The sequence below is a fragment of the Cervus elaphus genome, chromosome 5, assembly GCF_910594005.1.
Source record: "Cervus elaphus chromosome 5, mCerEla1.1, whole genome shotgun sequence".
Taxonomy (NCBI): domain Eukaryota; kingdom Metazoa; phylum Chordata; class Mammalia; order Artiodactyla; family Cervidae; genus Cervus; species Cervus elaphus.
Window position 1 is genome coordinate 103,409,774 of NC_057819.1, and position 20,393 is coordinate 103,430,166.

General features: G+C 44.8%; 1 long non-coding RNA gene across 6 annotated transcripts in view; it reads right to left on the reverse strand.

The window, feature by feature from the left end:
- The window catches only part of LOC122694752, a 52,135-nt gene extending 32,325 nt beyond the window's left edge, over positions 1–19,810 (reverse strand). For 4 of the 6 annotated variants that reach the window (XR_006341236.1, XR_006341233.1, XR_006341232.1 and 1 more), the window contains exons 1-3: positions 19,675–19,810; positions 18,195–18,352; positions 17,625–17,693 (exon numbers count right to left, since the gene is read on the reverse strand). This is a non-coding gene — a long non-coding RNA (uncharacterized LOC122694752). The remainder of the gene's footprint in view (positions 1–17,624; positions 17,694–18,194; positions 18,353–19,674) is intronic. The other 2 variants (XR_006341235.1, XR_006341234.1) reach the window with 1 other exon arrangement.
- Positions 19,811–20,393: the final 583 nt, after the last annotated feature.

Consider the following 20,393-nt stretch of genomic DNA (forward strand, 5'->3'; position numbering starts at 1 on the left):
AGTTTGCTTGTTTCAGCCTCATTTGTTGAAGAAACTTTCCTTTTTCATTGAATTGCTTTGGCCTTTTTGTCAAAAACTGTTTGACTGTGTACATGGACCTATTTGTGGGCTATCAGTTCTGCTTCATCTGTCAATCCTTTTAATACTACTGTGCTGTCTTGATTGTCATCAAGAGTAGAATCTTGAAGAGTGGAATAAATGCTGCAACTCTCCATTTTTTTATAACTGTTTTGGATAATTTGGCATGTCCACAAAAATCTGGGGGCTTCCCAGGTGGTGCTTATGGTAAAGAATCCACCTGCCAATGCAGGAGATACCAGAGATGTGGGTTTGATCCCTGGGTCGGGAAGATCCCCTGGAGAAGGAAATGGCAACCCACTCCAGTATTCTTACCTGGGAAATCTCACAGACAGAGGAACCTGGAGGGCTGCAGCCCATGGGGCCTCAAAGAGGCCTACACTACTGAGCATATACACACACACATAGAAATTTTAGAGTTGCCTTAATTTCTACAAATATTTTTTTAAGTGTTTTCAGATATACAAACTAGGTTTGGGAGAATTGCCATGTTACCAATATTGAGCCTTTCTATCCAAGTATACAATATCTTTCTAGTCACTTAGATTATGTTTAATGCTTCTTAGCAATATTTTATATTTTATTTTATCTTATTGAAGTACAGATGATTTATAATGTCTTAATTCTTAAATTTCTGCTGTAAAGCAAAGTGATGCAGTTTTATATATTTTTAAAATTTATTTTATTTTAATCACTCACTCATATCCAGCTCTTTGTGATCCCATGAACTATAGCCTGCCAGGCTTCTGTGTCTGTGAGATTCTCCAGGCAAGAATACTGGAGTGGGTTGCCATTTTCTCTTCCAGGAGATCTTCCTGACCCAGGAATCAACCTGGGTCTCCTGCATTAGAGGCAGATTCCTTACCATCTGAGCCGCCAGAGAAGCCCATATATATATATAAATTCTTTTTAATATTCTTTTCCATTGTGGTTTATCTCAGGATATTGAATGTAATTTCCTGCTTAACAGTGTTTTATAGTTTTCCTGGTAGCAATCTCTCACATCTTGTATTAAACCTTTGGGGGTATTTTGAAAATGATATTTTAACCCATTCTTTTATTTAGAATAGTTTCAGATGTATAGAAAAGTCACAAAGAAGGTACAAATTCCCTATGCCCTTGACCCACTTTCCTTTACTGTTAACATCTTACATTTGTCACAGCCAAGAAACCAACACTGGAACGTTGTTGTGAACTAAACTCAGACTTTATTCAGATTTCATCTATTTTTCAACTAACAGCCTTTTTTCTGCTCCAGGTTACCATGTAACATCTACTTACAGATTTCTCTTCAATTTCTTTTCATTTTCAAAAATTTCTTAGTCTTTCTTTGTTTCTTGTGACCATGATAGTTTTAAAGAGTATCAGTCAGGTATTTAGCTGGATTTTCCTCAACTGGAGTCTGTCTGTTTTATGTTTGTTCATTTGTTTGTTTTTTCCCTCACTGTTAGACTGGGATTATAGACTTTGGGGGGCTTCCAAGGTGGCTCAGTGATAAAGAAGCCACCTGCAAATGCAGGAGACTCTAGTTCGATCCCTGGGTCAGGAAGATCCAGGAAATGGCAACCTACACCAGTATTCTTGCCTGGAGAATCCCATGGACAGAGGAGCCTGGGTGGGCTATAGTCCATGGGGTTGCAAAAGAGTTGAACTTGACTAAACAACAACAATGGGCTTTTGGAAAGGATGCTACAGAGGTAAAGCACTCTTCTCATCATGTATCAGAGCCACATATTATCAGTGAGACATCGCTGGTGATGTCAACTTTGATCATCTGGCCAAAGAAGCCCCTGCCAGGTTCCTCCACTAAGTCACCTGCCTTTGCATGTGAAAGCACATTACCCCTTTAAGGAGGCAGTATCTGCATAAATTATTGTAATTCTTCTGCAAAAAGAGATGTCTCTTCTCATTTATTTGTTTGTTTATTCACTTATTAAGACCAGCATGGACTCATGGATCATTATTTTAGTTGGAGGGTTATAATAAAATCTTTACATTATTTTGTTATCAAATTGTTCCAGCTTTGGCCATTGGGAGATTTTTCAATATGGCTCCTGTGTCCTTGTCCTTTGTTTTCTTTCTTTCTTTTTTTTTAAAGTATTTTCTGGCTCTACAAGATGCCCTGGGATCTGCTATTTTCCCCCAAGGAGCCTTGGTTCCTTTACTGGAGAAGAATAACTGGGTACTTTGTGTGCTCATGGCTACTCTGGTGTTAACAGCCTCTAAGATCTCTCAGTGGGCAGAGCTAAGAAATACCTGTAATCTTTTTCAGATTCTTTGCCCTTATAGGTTATTACAAAATAATGAATAGTTTCCTGTGCTAAGAATACTTATGCATGTATAACTGAGCTATATGTCTGAAACTCATACAACTTCATAATCAACTGTACTTCAATTTTTAAAAATGTCTTCAGTCATTTTAACATAAAAAATTCCACGTAAGACTAAAGGGTGATATAAAACATTAAGGCAAAACATGTGTTAGTGTTGTGTTTGCATTTTTATGAAGTATGAATCACAAAGAAATAACACGTGCAATTGCATTTCAGTTAACTCCCTTTAAAAGTCCTGTTACCATGGCAATGCCAAGACTGAGTTTTCACAGGATATAAGATATGGATTGTTTATTTTCTTTTTTAAAAAATATTTTTACTATAATTTTTTTGCACGGTGTAAGGCATATTTAAAATGCAGTAACAAGGCCCTCACTTTACAGAAAGTGTTCAAGTAGGAAGACAGAAGAAAACCAAATGATATTTAAAGCTGAAGGTTAAAATCATCTATTCTGCATTTGTTCTGAGTTCTAGGTTTAAGATGGAGGTAGACACTTAAGATATGTTATCAATAACAAATGCAATGAAACAGTATTTTCAAGTTGAAATAGTATTTAGAAGTCCCAAATATGTCTTTTCTCAGTTAGGTTAGTTAACTCCTAGGTTTGCTATCTTAAAAGCAGTGGAAATAAAAACTACTAACAGCAAAAAAAAAAAAAAAAAAAAGAAGAAGAAGAAGTAAGCACTCTGGAGACACACAGATCTGGAGATACACAGATCTGGAGACACACAGATCTGGAATCAATTCCAAATGCATCCATCTGTATCTCTCTCAAGCTCAGCTGAGTTCACAGCAGTGTCACCAACTCCACTGCAGCTCAACTGGTTTCATTCTAGCTTGGTTCCCTTGCCTTTTTAGACATTCCCTCTCCAACAGTGGGAAAATGGGCTCCAGCCAGTCACCATCCACTGACTGGCTTGTCTAGCCCAGTAGACATGGAACACAATTTCAGAGTTGGTAGCCAGCATTAACCAGGAGAAACCACGTCCCCAACTGAAGTGTGGTGTTTGTATACAGTTGTTTCTGTCTTAGCCTCCCAGTTTTCAGTCAGAAGACTGTTTCCTGTTTGCAGGGCAGGAATAGATGCAGATGTAGAGACTGGACGTGTGGACACAGTGGGGGAAGGGGAGATGAAATGAATTGGGAGAGTAGCATTGACGTCTATACACTATCAGGTGTAAAACATAGCTAGGGGGAACTGCTGTCTAGCACGGCAGCTCAGCTTGGTGCTGTGATGACCTAGAGGGGTGGGATGGCGGGGGTGGTTCAACAGGGAGGGGATATATGTACACTTATGGCTGATTCACTTCATTGTACAGCAGAGACCAACACAACATTCTAAAGCAATTATACTTAAATTTTTTAAAATGTAAAAAAAAAAAGAAGCCTGTTTTCCAAGCTTACTTATGCCCACCCTTTTCCCCCAGCCCCTTCAGTGAGGTTATGCTATACATTGATTCTCTGACTCCAATCTGATGTGTTGCTTAAAAATTTTTATTTTTGATTTTCATACATTAAAGTTCACTTTTTGTGTCATTAAGTTTGATGGGTGGGTTTTTTTTTTTATTTTTAGAAAAAATTTTAATTAAAGGATAATCGCTTTACAGAATTTTGTGATTTTCTGTCAAACATCAACAAGAATCAACCATAGGTACACCCATGTCCCCTCCCTCCCCACTCCCCTCCCATCTCCCTCCCCATCCCACCCTTCAACCTGTCACAGAGCCCCCATTTGAGTTCCCTGAGTAATACAGCAAATTCCCATTGACACAGATATATGTGTTGTTTAGTCGCCACTGGAGAGCCATACATAACGACCCTTAAACATCCCCCTAGGTGTCCCCTTTGTAATCGGCTGCTGCCTCTTTCCCCCATGGTCCAGGGGGACTGATAAAGGATTGTCCATCCGTGTAGTTTTACCTTTTCCAGAATGTTGTATGAATGGACTCATGCATACCTGCCTTTCAGGCTGGTCACTATATTGTGCACCTTGTAACAAATAATATTGCATAGCAAATATGGTGGTTTAGTCGCTAAGTCATGTCCGGCTCTTGCGACCCCATGGACTGTAGCCTGCCAGGCTCTTCCATCCATGGGATTCTCCAAGCAAGAATACTGGAGTGAGTTGCCATTTCCTTCTCCAATAGCAACTATACTTTGATAAAAAAAAAATAAACAAAAATGGTCTGGTTTACCTCTAATGGATTACAGGAGGATTAAATAAAATAATAACTTTGGAAAAAAATAATGCATGTTTAATATATACTGTTCATGGAGTTCTCAAGGCAAGAATACTGGAGTGGTTTGCCATTCACTCTTCCGGTGGACCAGGTTTTATCAGAACTCTCTACTATGACCTGTCCATCTTAGATGGCTCTGCACCACGTGTCTCATTGAGTTACACAAGCCCCTTCCACCACAGCAAGGCTGTGATCCTTGAAGGGGGGTCGTATACATGAAATACGGTCACTGGCTCTAGTCTCTGACCATTCACAGGAGGAAGCCAGTGGCCGCAGAGAACAGGTCTCTCCCACTTACTGACCAACGGTCAGAGAACCGGATGGGGATGAGAGAACAGGGATGAGATCTCCTTGTTCTCAGTCACTCAGTCATGTCCAGCTCTTTTGCAGCCCCATGGACTGTAGCCCACCAGACTCCTCTGTCCCTGGAATTCTCCAGGCCAGAATCCTGGAGTGGGTAGCCATTCCTTCCCCAGGGGATCTTCCTGACCTAGGGATTAAATCCAGGTCTCCCACATTGCAGGCATATTCTTTACCGTCTGAGCCACCAGGGAAGCCCCACCAGATCTCCCTAGGACTTGGGAATTGATGTGATCTGTTTGCCTGGATTCCATCTAGCTTCTTGCAGGCTCTTTTCTCTGCTGGGGGAATCTGACCACAGAGCTTATTAATTCTCTTCTTTTTCCTCCTGTGTCAATGATTCTTTGCCCACCATTCTACCTGCTGGGAATCTCTAACGAACCGCTGGCCTCATGAACTAACGGGTTGTCCCCCTTCTTGTATCTCAGCTCCAAACCCATCCCTTCAGCAACCTGCTTTCTTGGGGAGTTGGTCTCTTGTTAACGCTGCCGATAGGTGGTGCTAGAGAGAGAATGAATTCCCGAGGAGGGAAGGGAGCTTCCGGCTTCCCCTCGTCAGAGCTGCTCTGACAGAACCTTCTGCCTCTGAGAGCCACCGGCCCTGGCCATGCCCCCACCCCAGGGACCTGCCTCTTCAGCAGCCTGCCTCTTCTTCCTTTGGCTGCTTTCAGCTCAGGCGTGGCAGCTGCCTCCCCAACTGAGTGATCGATTTCTCTTAAAAATCCCATCCTTTGAAATTCCTTGTGTGAGCTCTGATTTCCTGACTGGACCCTGACAAGTAAAACTAGTTGAAAGCCCTCTCTTTCCCCCAAATCTCGTTCCTTTAGCAGATGCCTCATCAGCACTTGAAAAGATTCTATGTTTTAAGGAAAGTTTTCTGTAAGTGTCATTATTATGTTTTGCTTTTAATTATTTTTTATTGAAGTGTATCTGCTTTACAATGTTGTGTTAGTTTTTGCAAAACAATGTTTTGTTAGTCAGCAAAGTGAATAAGCTCTACAAACACACATGTCCCCTCTTTTTTGGATTTCCTTCCCTTTTAGGTCACCATGGAGAACTGAGTAGAGTTCCCTGTGCACACAGTAGGTTCTCATCAGTTGCATAGTGTCAATAGTGTGTGTGTCAATAAAACACTGCCTGCCTGCCTCTCAGACCCGACACTTTACCATGGGGTCAGCAATTTTCCTGTCTTTGGGAGCAGGGTACAAATGGAAGGTGGCTATTTGGTTACCCTGAAGTGAATTTTCAGTTCTCTTTAATAACTAAATCTCAGTCATGTCCACAAATAACACCGTAAACTATAAAACAGCATATGATAAATGTGTATTATAAACAGCCACTATTTTCCCCTAAAACAAGGGAGAAAATAAATCTAGATTAATACATACATGCATGCATATGTAAATAATCATTTATAAATTCTTGGCTCCATCCCTTCTCCTGTATCATGAATTTTATGTAATATATATAAACTTATATATATATATATATATATATATATTATTTTTTGTATATATATTATGTGTGTGTGTGTTAGTTATGTCTGACTCTTTGTGATCCCATGGACTGTAACCCACCAGATTACTCTGTCCATGGGATTCTCCAGGCAAGAATACAGGAGTGGGTTGCCATTCCCTTCTCTGGGGGATCTTCCTGACCCAGGGACCAAACCCTGGTCTCCTGCATTGCAGGCAGAGTCTTTACCATCTGAGCTACCAGGGAAGCCCTTATATATTATATATGTGTGTGTGTGTGTGTGTGTGTGTGTGTGTGTACACACACAAATAAACAAAAGCAAATATACAGCAATAGCAACAAAATATGATTATTTCCATTTCCAGCGACTTGGGGAATAAGGTTCAAGGTCATCGTTTGATGCAGGAGGTTGACAAGACAGGCTCTGAGCGAGTTAGTTGCCCAGGTTACCCGGCTAGCAAGTGGTGGATGAGGCCGCCCGCCTCACCGCTGCACACACGTTTCCTTGAAGCCCCGCTGCCCCTCCCCCCACCCCGCAGGTCCCTGAGGTCTGGAGCATCCTTGAAAGAATGCACCTGCCCCTGACAGCCTGGAACCAGAGCTCAACCTCCAGCTTAGTAACTCAGGACTTCGACAGTGAGTCTGGCCCTCTGTCCTTCGGCTTTCCCCCTCCCCTGAAGAGGAAAGTTATTTTCAACCCTCCATCTGTTTTGTGTTTAACGTGCAGAAAGGTTGCACACTTTCAGGGACCTTGTTCATAAGCAGTAGATTGTACAACGGTTTATTACACAAGCGGGGGGTTTTATTGCTGGCCTTTGTGGAGTTGCCAACTGGGAGAACATAATGTGCTTAGCGGTCCCTATCAGGAAAAATGAGAAAGCATTAAGTACCAGTCAGATTCTCAAGCATCGAAAAAGTGGTAATCAAATCCAGAAACCCCCAAAGGATGGCTGGTGACAAGGATTTTTCTCATTAACAGCGTTTTTACGTCCACAACCATTTCTCACAGCACTTACGTCACAGACAGTATCCTATAGCAGTATACGAGCTGTGTAACAATGGTGGAGTAAGTTTCAGACCTGGAATAACTCATGTGCTCTTCAGAATCAGACCCTGGTCAATGCAGAGCATCGAACTGGAATCCCGGGAAGAACTCTATCTGTCTGTCTCTCTCTCTATATATATATATTTTATCACAAGTTGGGAATGTGAGCTCTGCGGATAAGTGCTCAAGACTTAACCCCTGTCATATGTAGAGCCATGCCCTCTGTATTCCTAGTAACCAATGTATCAAAATCATATATTTTACTACTGTTTTGTCCCCAACCACATGGTGGGGTAGAAAACTTCTGCAAAGCATCCTAGAAAAATACTGTATCAGAACGGTCCCAGCTGTAACAGGCCAGTGCCATTTATCATGGGTTACTTTTGCTCCTTTTCCTTAAAAGCTCAGACCATCACAGAGGCTTTTGCATAAAAGCTGATGGAGACCTCAGACTTGACATCAGAACTACTTAGAGAAACCCCCCACCCCAGAGTAATTAAATAAGATCTGGAGATGGGCTAGAACATTGGCATGCTTTTAAAATTCTCCCTGGGATTTTAATACAGAGCTCAGGTTGAGAACTAACCCAGCTAACTAATTTTACTGGGAGAGGAAATTGAGCCTGGAGGAATTACCACCCCAAACAATGGATTTCCAGGACAGTGGTGGTTCTCTTGCTGTAGCACTACTGAACTTCATGTCTCAAATCTTATAACCCTTTATTTATGAAAGCAACAAATCCAAATCTCTCCCCCTCCTCTCTTTCTTTCCCTGCAAATAGTTGTTGTTTAGTTACTCAGATGTGTCCAGCCCTATGGACTGCAACCCACCAGGTTCCTCTGTCCGTGGCACTTCCCAGGCAAAAATACAGCGCGTCACCATTTCCTTCTCCAAGGGATCTTCCCAACCCAGGGATTGAACCCACATCTCCTGCACTGGCAGGCCGATTCTTTACCACTGAGCCACCAGGGAAACCCTCTTGCAAATAGACGTGCTATAAATTGAGTTAGCAGCATCCACTCAAGCCTTCCCAAGAATCCTCCAGGAGATGGAGGGGCCCTAGAATCAGGGTGGAACTGTCAGGACCACAAGGAAAAGTGGCAAAAGGACCCATCTCTCTCCCCAGATGGAGCATGGAGAAGGTAGTCTTAAAGATGAAGTAGATGCAGCCTTATTCTACATCATTAGTCCATTATTAGAATCCTTGCCTGTTTGAACAAAACAGCCCTAGGTTATGCTTGAGTCGAGGCTTAAATATGAACAGTCAACCCCCCATCACTTCCAGACATGTTCCAAATTGGACTTGACACGATCTGATCCCCTTACTCTCAAGACTGGTTCCACCAAAAGCCTTGTCCACACTTTCACCAACAGGTCCTTTTTCAGGCTGAGAACCCCCAGCCTCTTCCCAAACCCACAGGCCAGGCTCTGACCGCACCCCAGCTGCGTGCCGGCTAAACCGTGCACTCCACCGATACACGGCTGACACTCAGGGGACGTTGTGTTGGTTGGTAGCCTTGGACTTCTCCGCTTAATCACCCCAGCTTTAATGCCACTTAAATCAGAATGTAAGCACTGCAGGAATCCCAGGAATCCAATGATAGAAACTGTATTTTTAGAGCCGTGAATGACTCCAGCGAGTGAAGCAGTGCAGTGACCGAAGCCTTCTCTGCAGTTTCCCATGATTTATCACAGGCGAGTTCATGGCAGGTTAAAATAATTGAATGCTGTGTTAGCCTACACACTGGCGCGGGTTACGGGGGGAGTCATTCGTAACATATTTGTCACAAAGCATAATTTCCAAGACAGAACTCTGATCCACACGCCATTTTTTTTTTCTTCACCGAAACGACGCAGTTGAAATACCTCCTTCCTGAAGGCTGGCTCCGTTTTCACAATGTCCGACCCCAAGCTACAGCTTCGGGGAAAAGGACGGAGGGAATGACTAGCCTGCCAAATAAAATGTAAGTATATCCTGATGGAGCACTCACTCGGACTGGGGGATGAAGGCGAATGCTCTTTCTGGGATGGTTGTACCTTTGAGGCTCTGCTAGGCAGTCTCTACCTGCCTCTGACTATTCCTTCGATTTTCTTTTTCCTTCATGGTTTATTTTCCACTTTTCTCCTGCTGTTTTTTCCCTCTACTTATTAGCTGTGGCTCCCCGGGGAAGTAATGTTTGCACTCTGTAATCAAATGCTATCCTATGAAAGTGGTAATTGCTCAGTCATGTCCAACTCTTTGTGACCCCATGGACTATAGCCCACTGGGTCCCTCTGTCCATGGGATTCTTCAGGCAAGACTACTGGAGTGGGTTGCCATTCCCTTCTCCAGGTAATCTTCCCAACCCAGGGATTGAACCTGGGTCTCCTGCATTGCAGGCAGATTCTTTACCATCTGAGGCACTAGGGAAGAACTTATCCTATGGGGAGAATAAAGATGAATTCTGTAGGATCAGTGCAGCAGAGTGAGATCTTTTCCTTTTTTGTTGTTTGGTTGCACACGTGGTATGTGGGATCTTAATTCCCCAACCAGGGATCAAACCTGCACTCCCTGCATTGAAAGTGTGGCACCTTAACCACTGGACCACCAAAGAAGTCCCTAGAGCAAGATCTTGCACCCGTGGTGGGTTCACAGGGCCCCAGGTTCAGCTGTGTAAGAAATGCAATGGTCCTTATTGGTTTTTGTTTTTATAAATGTACTTAATTTCTCTTCTGAGCCCCAGTATTTCTTAGTCATGGAGAGGCAACCTCAGTCAAATGAGGGTGTCCTCAGGCAGATCCGAGGGAGGCCAGACTTCTGATTTGCCATCTCCAGGATTGTCTGACTGCTACATCTCACCCCTCCTGGGGGATGCTGGGCTGCAGGGCAGTGGGAGGCCCCCGGGGCTCCTTCCCAGAGACCCCACCATCAGATCAGCTTCCCAGCTCCTCCAGCTCCCAGATCTGAAAAGTCTTATCAGGCCCAGATTAAGAGTTTCCCAGCCATCCATGTAAATTTCCCAATCTGGTTTATGCCGAAAGCCTGGGATTTGAGACTCAAAAGCTAAAAATATGACTCTTATGTTATCTCCACGTTGCTGGTTTTCCCTTCCCTGGAGCAGTGAAGACAGACGGCCTAGCTGCCCAGTGGGGAGAAAACACAGGCAATGCCACAGAAAACATGTGAGCACACGCCTCCCGGTGATGCCCACCACGATGACAGGGCACCGAGAGGCAGGCCTAGCATCCACAAAGGTGACCGCTGTCTTGATTCCAGGTACCTTAGAGGAGCGATAAGAACCCAGGCTGTGGAAGTCAGAGTCTGACTTCAAGCTTTCCTGGCTCTGTGTCCTTGAACACGTTACCGCATTTACAAAACAGAGATTATAATAGCACCTGCCTTACAAGGGACTCTGTGTATGCTTCACTCGTGAAATAATTCTGTTATTATTACCACTGCTTCTGACTCCTTGTCTCTTAAAGCCACTGGAGTCAATGCCATGAACACAAGTCCCTGTTCACAGGGGAGGAAGGGGCTGCTGCTCCCCGGAGGTGGGATGGGGGCGGCGAGAATCTTGGAAATGTAGCCCTTGGGGTAAAACCTGGGCAGTCCTCCAGGCTGGGTTCAGAAGGAATCTGCTGATGTCAGTCAAGCCTGTGCTGAGGTGCCGGCGTGGAGAGGCAGATTCTCAGGGAGCAAGAGTTGGCATCAGAAGACAGATCCGTGCTTTCAGGGCAGGGGACATGAAAGAAACGGGGAGGAGGGGGAGGCACAGAGTTGGAGGAAGACTGGCCAAGTCCGTGCGGGGCGGGGGCTGCTCTGCTGACCTTACTGGCAGCTCCTGGAGATCAGAGCTCACCCTCTGCCCCATCCCCCCAACCTCGCCCCCACCACCGGAGAGTGAGTTGTGCAAGGGCTTTGCTGAGGGAGGTGCTACTTGTGTGAGCCAGAACCAGACAGGAAACTGAGGAAGAGACAACGGTCTGGCAAGCACCTTCTACACAGTCTCGTTCTGCAGCCCACCAAACTGATGAGAAGGAGAAGGTGGGGACCTCGACCCTCCCACCTGCCCATCCCTGCATCCCAGGGCCAGTCAGATCAGGATGACAGGACTGCAAGTCAGAAGTCAGAAGACCTGGACTGGAGATCCAGTTACATGGCCAGTGAGCCTCTGGCCTTGGACACACCCTTCACCTCTCTAGACCTGGGCACGGCTATGCACACCCACCCCCCAGAAGGTGGGAGAGCTCTTAGACAGCAGCTGCACTTGGGGAGAGCAATGCGACACTGTTAAAAGTGGGGAGGTTTGGAGCCAGAAGGATGTTAATGTGAATCCTGTCTTTGTCATTGACTAGATGTAGATATGGGCATCCCTGGTAGTTCAGATAGTAAAGACTCTGCCTGCAATGCAGGAGACCCAGATGGGTTTAATCCTGGGTAGGGAAGATCCCCCAAAGAAGGGAGTGACTACCCACTCCAGTATTCTTGTAACTCTAAATATAGGACAGTAAATGTATTTAATTTTTCAAAGCTTCCCTTCCCTCATGCATAACAATGGGGACACTGATAATGCACTTCTGTGATTACTTGGAAAATTAAATTTAAGAATGTGTGCGAAGTGTTGGGTTCAGGACTGCTGAGACACTGAGGGCTTGATCATTCGTTGCCTGTATCAGTGCAGTGATCATTTAGAGGAACCATGGGTTCCTTCAGGGCTTCCCTGGTGGCTCAGATGGTAAAGAATCCATCTGCAACACAGAAGACCCAGGTTTGATCCCTATGTTGGGAAGATCCCCTGGAGAAGGGAATGGCAACCCAACCTGTATTGTTACCTGGAGAATTCCAAGGACAGAGGAGCCTGACAGGCTACTGTCCACGGGGTCGCAAAGAGTTGGACACAACTGAGCGACTAACACTTTCACTTTCACAATCAGGCCCGATCAGCTCAGTGGTAGGAGAGCTCAAGTTGGTGTGCCTGCTTTACACAGCCTCTTTGTGTCTATGTTTTATTTTTAATAAACATAAATGCTCCACACTAAAAAATAATGATGATACTATAAATCATTGGACTAGATCAAGGGTTGGCAAGCTTGCTGTAAAGAGCTGGTGAGTAAGTAGCTTAAGCTTCCTGGGCCACATGTGGTCTCCATTGCATTTTCTTTTATTAGAGTTAATAAAAGAATAAAAGTTAATGCTTTTATTAGGGTTAGAGTAGAAGTAGGGTCAGACTCACACAGAGAAGAAGAGTATTTGTTGGGACTGGGCAACAGTCACAACATAGAACATGTCAGTGGCTGAACACAGGAGGTATTTCTCAGGGGCGCTAGCAGTAAAGAACCTGCCTGCCAACGCAGGAGTTGTAAGAGACACAGGTTCGATCTCTGGGTTGGGAAGATCTCCTGGAGAAGGAAATGGCAACCCACTCCATTATTCTTGCCTGGAGAATTCCATGGGCAGAGGAGCCTGGTGGGATACAGTCCATGGGGTCACAAAGAGTCGGACATGACTGAAAGTGACTTAGCACTGCCAGGTACCAGTAAAACGTGAGTTGGGGGTCAGGGGACATATGCCACAAAGTCTTCTGGGGACCAAAAGTCCTTCCATCTGGTGGTTCCCCATCCATCGGGAGGCCTCTGCTGGATGGAAGGGAAAGAGAGATGGACCTACATTAAGAATGGTTTAAAAATATACAAACCATTCTGTGCAGTGATGGACCCTGGGCTGATTCTGCCCTGCAGGACATAGTTCCCCCTCTCGTGGATTCGACCATCTATCTCTGAGGTTCCTTCTGAAGATGAAACAAACTTCTCTCTGAGAAACCTTATTTTTCTCCATCCAAGTAGCCTAGCAACCACTCTATAAGGTCCCACACTCTCACATGATCACCATTTTCATACTTAGAACGGTTGTCAGGTTCAGTGTTTTTGTTAAATTTTATATGTAACATTACACAGAATTCTTTTGTAGACAGTTCTCAGTTGAGATGCGTATTATGTCCTGGAGAGTGGCTGTTACAAAGGGCCACCAACTGAGTGACTTAAAATAAAAGAAAATTATTCTCAGAGCTCTGGAGGCCAGGAGTCCAAAATCAGAGCCTCGGCAGCATTGATTCCCTCTAGGGGTCTGGGGGAGAGTCTGGTCCAGGCCTTTCTCCTAGCCCCCAGTGACATCAGCGGTTCTTGGTTGTCCTCCACTTGGAGATGCTTGACTCCAGTCTCTGCCTCCATCTCCATGTGGCTTTTCCTTGTGTCTCTGTGTTATCACAAGGCCGTCTTCCTGTTAGATCAGGGCCCACTCTGGACAGCCTCTTCTGGACTTGATGAAATCGGCAAAGACCCTATTTCTGAATAAAATCATGTTCCCAGCTACGGGGGGTTAGCAGCTCAACGTATCTTTTTTGAAGTGTGGGGGTGTGGTGAACCCTCAGTCCACAGCAGGTGGCGATGAGCTGTGGAATGCTAGAATGTTAGCAGTGGTGAGGATGGGCAAGGCTGCCCTGGTGTGTGCCGACATGAGAGGCCTGAAGGAGCTTCATTTTTCACCCTTCACTGTAAATTACAGAGAGAACAGTGCGATTAAAGCTGCCACCTTGGAGAGTGTAGAATTTTCCTTTTTGGAGTGTTTTTTTTTTTTCTTTTTTATGGACATGGAACAATGAACTAGAAAATGTTGCACATTCTGTCCTCTCCTTCTATTTTCAACTTACAAAATGTTGTATTCAAAATACCGGAACAATGAGGCTTGCAGTTACTAACAAAATTAAAAATAAAAGCAGAAAACCCCACAGCGACCACGCCACCCCAAGAGGGAGATGCAGGCTGGTGCCCTGGACAAGCAGTGGGCTTTCTAGTGGCTTCACACCCCCTCCTGCAGAGGTCAGGATGGAAAGTCACGACCAGCTGGTTGTAATTCTGTCCTATTTTGAAACAGATGACAAAGACAACTAGCCCATCTCTAGGGTTGAGATTTATTTCCCTTCCTTGGTCTAAGTTCCAGAGACCCAACTTGCAAAGTAAAGAAGAGGGCAGAATATTTTCTTGGTGACCTCACCCCACTGCTGCCAGTGGAAAACCTACCCATATCCTAGAACTGGCCTGTGGGAATGGGGCCATACCACACCATCTCAAATATTCCACAGCAGGACTTAGGTCTCTCTTCCAGAGTCTCATGGTCCCTTTTGTCTTTGCTCACCTTCGTGTATGCGTGCTACATTGCTTCAGGCGTGTCCGGCTCTTTGAGACCCTGTGGACTGTAGCCCTCTGGTTTCCTCTGTCCATGGGATTCTCCAGGCAAGAATACTGGAGAGGGTTGCCATCTCCTTCTCCAGGGGATCTTCCTGACCAAGGGATTGAACCTGCATCTCTTACATCTCCTTCGCTGGCAGCCGGGTTCTTTAGCACTATCGCTGCCAAGCCCATTTGATCACCTTCAGTGGCCTTAAGGCAGTCTTGTATTTACAAGTCACTTCTCTCCTCCTAAAGGGCAAGCTCTTTAAATCTTGGTCTTATGACTCAAGAGGAAGAAGCCAGTGGAGAGAGGGAAACTTGAGGTGCTGGAGGAGAAGCAGCAGCTTAGGGATAGATCCTTCAGGAACCAGGAAGGATGGGGCAGAGGGCCAAGCTGGAATGTTCTCTGCCCTGCACAGGACACCAAGCAGTCGGGACTCTCATATCAGTTCCCCTGGAAGCCAGTTAAGCCCTTCTATTGGGGTGTGACCTCAGACCTGGAAGACACCTGAGATTGCCCTCGCTACAGCTTACGCTTCTCTAGTAGCTCAGATGATAAGGAACCAGCCTGCAATGCAGGAGGCCCAGGTTTGATCCCTGGGTCGAGAAGATCTCCTGCAGAATGGGAATGACTACCCACTCCAGTATCCTTGCCTGGAGAACTTCACAGCCAGAGCCTGAGCCTTGCAGGCTACAGTCCATGGGGTTGCAAAGAATCAGACACGACCGAGCGACTTTGACGCACTTTCACAGCTACCAGCAGGAGCGATGCACTTAACTTCTCTCTGCCTTAGGTTTCTCATCTGTTTGATGGGCTAAATAATAACCCTCGTGCAATTGTTACAGGATCAAATATGCTAATGGGTGGAGAGCACATATCATGTAGCCAGCCTAGAGCAGTGGTTCCCAAACTTACCAAATTCCCCCGCCTGAGAATTTTGATAGTGCAGACGTGGGTTGGAACCTGAGAATCTGTGTATTTGCCAAGCACAGAAATTCTTATATCCAGGGAAATTGGGGAAATGATGCTGTTACAATACCAGAAAGTCAATAAAGGGTAGTTATTTTTACGGTACCATTTTCATCATTGTTACCATCATCACAGGGTGATTCATTTAAACAAACAAGCTTATTATACATACAAGAAAGAATTAACAGACTCAGTCCTTAAGTGTTGGGTTCAAGGATACATAAACCGGGGATTCTGATTCTGGCTCTAGCTGACATCGTGTTCTGGCCTTCAAAATGTTTCATCTCTACACCTCAGTTTCTTCACCTACAAACTAGGTGGTTATCACTGGTTGTTGTTCAGTCGCTCAGTGGTGTCTGACTCTCTGTGACCCTGTGGACTGGAGCCCACCAGGCTCCCCCGTCCATGGGATTTCCCAGGCAAGAATACTGCAGTGGGTTGACATTTCCTTCTCCAGGGGATCATCCAGGGAATGGAACCTGTGTCTCTTGTGTGGGCAGGCAGATTCTTTACTGCTGAGCCAACAGGGAAGCCCTCGTTACTGGTAAGGGTGTGGTAATAGTTATTGAAAATAATAGATATAAAGTAGCTGACACAGAGTAGGTCCCTTCCCTGTGAAAGATTTTCTTTCTTTTAAGCAGTGGCTCAAATTCTTAAAAGAAAAAAAAAAACTTTTAAAAACAGTTATCTAGGGACTTCCCTGGTGGTCCAGTAATTAAGACTTTTAGCTTCAAATGCAGGGAGCATGGATTCAGTCCCTGGTCAGGAAACTAGAATGCTAGAGGCCTTTTGGTGAGGTCAAAAAATAAAAAAAAAAAGATTTTAAGAATTTCCAAGCAATTATCTAAACCCTTCCCCTCATTATTTAAACAGATGAAAGCAGAACTGTTTTGGTTCTCAGTTTGATGTGTATCTTTCTTCCCACCAAACTCCCCTACTAGCCCTTAAGTTACTTACTTCCTTGGAGCTCTGTGCAATGTTTAAAAAAAAAAAAAAAAGACTGTCTTAAATAACAGAATGCTAACTGACCCTTAGCATTAAGATTTCTTGCTTTTCTCAAGTATATCTTTTTGAGACTCTAAAGATGTCCTGCACAGTTTAAGCCACTTCAGCTATCTACAGGGCACTCATATGATGGAGTCCTGCTGGAAGTTCTGGAGGAAAAGAAAGATCAGTGAGCAATTTCTAGTTTGAGAAGAGTATAGGTCACTTCAACCCACCTTCAAGAACCCAGCCACAGGGCAAGCCAGGATTGTAAACGAGTCACCTCGCTGTGTGCCCAGAAGGAAAGAGAAAAGGTGAACACCTAGTCAGTCTCTGTTACAGAGAGCAAGTCCTTGTCCCCCAAACCTAGTGGCTCGGTCCCTCTAGGCAGCAGAGAAAAGAAGGGGTTCACAAAGGGAAAATACAGGGTAATATGTGGACAAGGACAAAGAAAACTAATTCTTGAAGGTCCTGAACCACTGGTTCCCAGTGAAGGTGGCCCATCAGTGCCCTGGAATCTGCATTATTAGCTGTTTTTCACCTGAGAAGAAAAGCAAGAGAACTGGGGGGTTGTGGTTTTCAGGCAGAAAAAGTTCTGTCTTCAACTTGCAGACCATGCCTGGTTTCTCTTCGAATCTGTATTCTCATCCTCATTTCTCCCTGTTCCTAAATCTGTCTCCCCTGTAGCACTCAGGCATAAGTTCCTAGGCAAAAAAAAAAAAAAAAACAAAAAAACAACCCATGGCATATTTACTATCACATTAAGAAGTATGGGTTTTCAAAGTATGATTTTTAATATTGTGATTGCTTTTCCCTGAGGGAAAGTATCTTCAAGTCAGATTATTTATTGCCAGGTGGTAAATAATAGTGAAAGTTAATGATACTTAACATCTCTCCTTCCTTCTTGCCAAGCCCCATTCTAAGCACCTTACCTATTAGGTCTTCTAACAACCTGTGTAGCAGGTCTCTTTACTCTTCTCCATATTTCACAGCCTTCGAAACTGAAACACAAGGAGGTTCAGTAGCTTAGCCAAGGTTGCACCACCATGGCTGGGGCCAGAATTCCAACTAAAACGAGAACAAGTCTTAACCACGACAGTCAACAGCTTTGGGTGCCAAAGGCTGAACATCCCCTAAGAGTATTTCACTGAGAAAGAGAGATAAGCCTGATTTTGCTCTCAATAATTGTTTTTTCTGTCAAAAATAGAACTTTGCAGTTTATTTGAACAGCAAAACATAATACTCCTGTTACCATGGCATTCCATTTTAGAAGATTTAGAGCGAGATATAAAAATACAAGTTCCTAGATACAAGTAAGCACCTTTTCCATGACAAGAAACCTTAACCCTTCCTTTCTATACTACTTGATACTAATTGAAAACAAGTAGCATTTACTCATGTTCTCTTCAATGAGACTTTTTAATCCCAATGACCTTTAGACTTTCTTTATCATGTGGAAACCTGCCATATTCCACTTTTGAAACTCTCAGGAAATGATTTACCTCTTTTATTCTCCTCTTCCATCAACATCCTCTTTAACAGTATAGTAGTCAACAATGAATCCTCTGGAGTCAAATAGTCTTGAATGAAACAGCAAATCTGTCACTTCCCAGTTATGTGACCTTGGGCTAGTTACGTGACCTCTGGTTAGTTGCCTTAACTGCAAAATGGAAATAATAATAGTTACTCATGGTTTATGTTATCCCAGGTTGCACTACTGGTAAAGAATCCACCTGCCAATGAAGGAGAGGTGGGTTCTGTCCTTGGGTCGGGAAGATCCCATGGAGCAGGGAATGGCTACCCACTCCACTATTCTTGCCTGGGAAATCCCATGGACAGAGGAGCCTGGGGGGCTGCCGTCCGTGGGGTCGCAAATAGTTGGACACAGCCAAGTGCATACACACTCACACACACACACACACACACACACACACTGTCTCTCTCATGGTTTGACTGTCATAAATCACTTGGAACAAATCCCTGGTACATGCTGAGTTTTCAATAAACTGTGTCAGCAGCAGCAGCAGCCTCATCACCACCGTCATCATCAGAACACAACTTGCTTAGACTTAACCAACAGAGACCTTCACAGAGCCCTTATCTATAATTCACTACCAACTACCCAGAGACATGCTAGCTGCGTGGGAGGCAGTAATCACTTATAAAAGTAATCCTTCTTCTTGATAACGTTAAAGAAGAGAATAAAAATACTGTTTGGACCACTAAGTCACCAGAATTGCCATTGTTCCCCAATCATGGTTCCAGCCTTGCATTTTCAATACTTCATTTCTCATAGTTGTTTGAATCTGTCTCCCTTCACGAGCTTCTCTAGGATTGACTGATAGCAAGGCTGATTTCAACACAAGGAAGATGCTCATTAAGTCGTAGAATGACAGAGATAGAGAAAGATAAGAGTTGTCAACCTCAAATAGTGAACTTTTTTTTGAGCCACACAACAGAAGGGTGTTACTGTTTGTTCAGTAACAAACAGTAGAGGTCAAGTCAGAGGAGTTGAACTCAGCTTTGATGTACATACAACTTCAATCTGACCCCATTACTTTTATTAAATGCAGCATGTTAAAGAACTGCGAAAAGCCAAACCATAAATCTAAGGACTCTGTCATTTTAAATTTATGTTTGCAGCTGAAGTCAGCCACACCTCCTGGGGCTGGCCTTAAAATAATTCTTTTCTCAAAAAGTCACAGTATCCTGGCATTTAACAATAACACGAAAGAGCCCGAGCCTGGAGGAGTTGTTTGTTTTTGTAGGAGCAGAATCAACCCTCTTTTAATGAACACAAGGCTCGCCACAGGTTCAGGGGTTTTATTCGGCTGTTTTCCAAATCTCTCTCAAAGCTCAGCTTATGAAATTCTAGCGAGACCCTGCCCACCACCCTCCCCAGCCTGGACACCCCTTCAGCTTGCCGCTCACCAGCCCTGACTTCAGACAGACAGACAGAGACAGAGAGGGGGCCGCACTGACCAGAAGTGTCACTGCCTCTCACGTTGGCTTTGTCCCCTGGCGCCCTGTCCTGGAAACAGCACACACGTCTCAGGCTCAGCGCCTACCTGATAGAACTTGAATGCTGAAGTGATAACAGCTCTGAGACAGAGCAGGGTCTGAGGCCCGCCCACCCCCTGTCTGCTGAGGTGTAACAGATGCCTAAGCACCCCCTCCACTGCCGGAAGAAGCGGGTGGGGACGGAGAGCCCGATGAGCAGGTGGCTGAGCATCGCTCCAGGTGACCAAGCACTCAACTTGCATGCCAGGTTGGCACCAGGCCACCATCTCTACACTCTGTCCTCTTGGTTGACCCTGAAATGCTCCTTTCCCAGCCAAGAATCTCAGCATGCCAGCCAGGCAGCCAGCAAACTGATGCCAAGGCTGTCCCTGGCAGAGGACTTGAAAAAGCGCAAACAACACCTTTGGACTCCCACCTGCCAGGCTCAGAGATAACTGTATCTGTCCTACACCACCTGCACCCTACACCAGACATTATAGAGAACAACAGAGAGGAGAGGGCTGGCCCCTCTCTAGCAGGTTCTAGTACACGAGATGGATGGTGAGAAATGGACGAGGATGATGAAATAGCCCCTGCCACCTCGGTGCCCTGTGTGTCCCTGCTCTGGGCACAAAGTCAGCACAATTTAAGAGGTGTGGCTTTTCCTCCTTGGCCTCCAGATCTCTCTGAATATTGAGGTC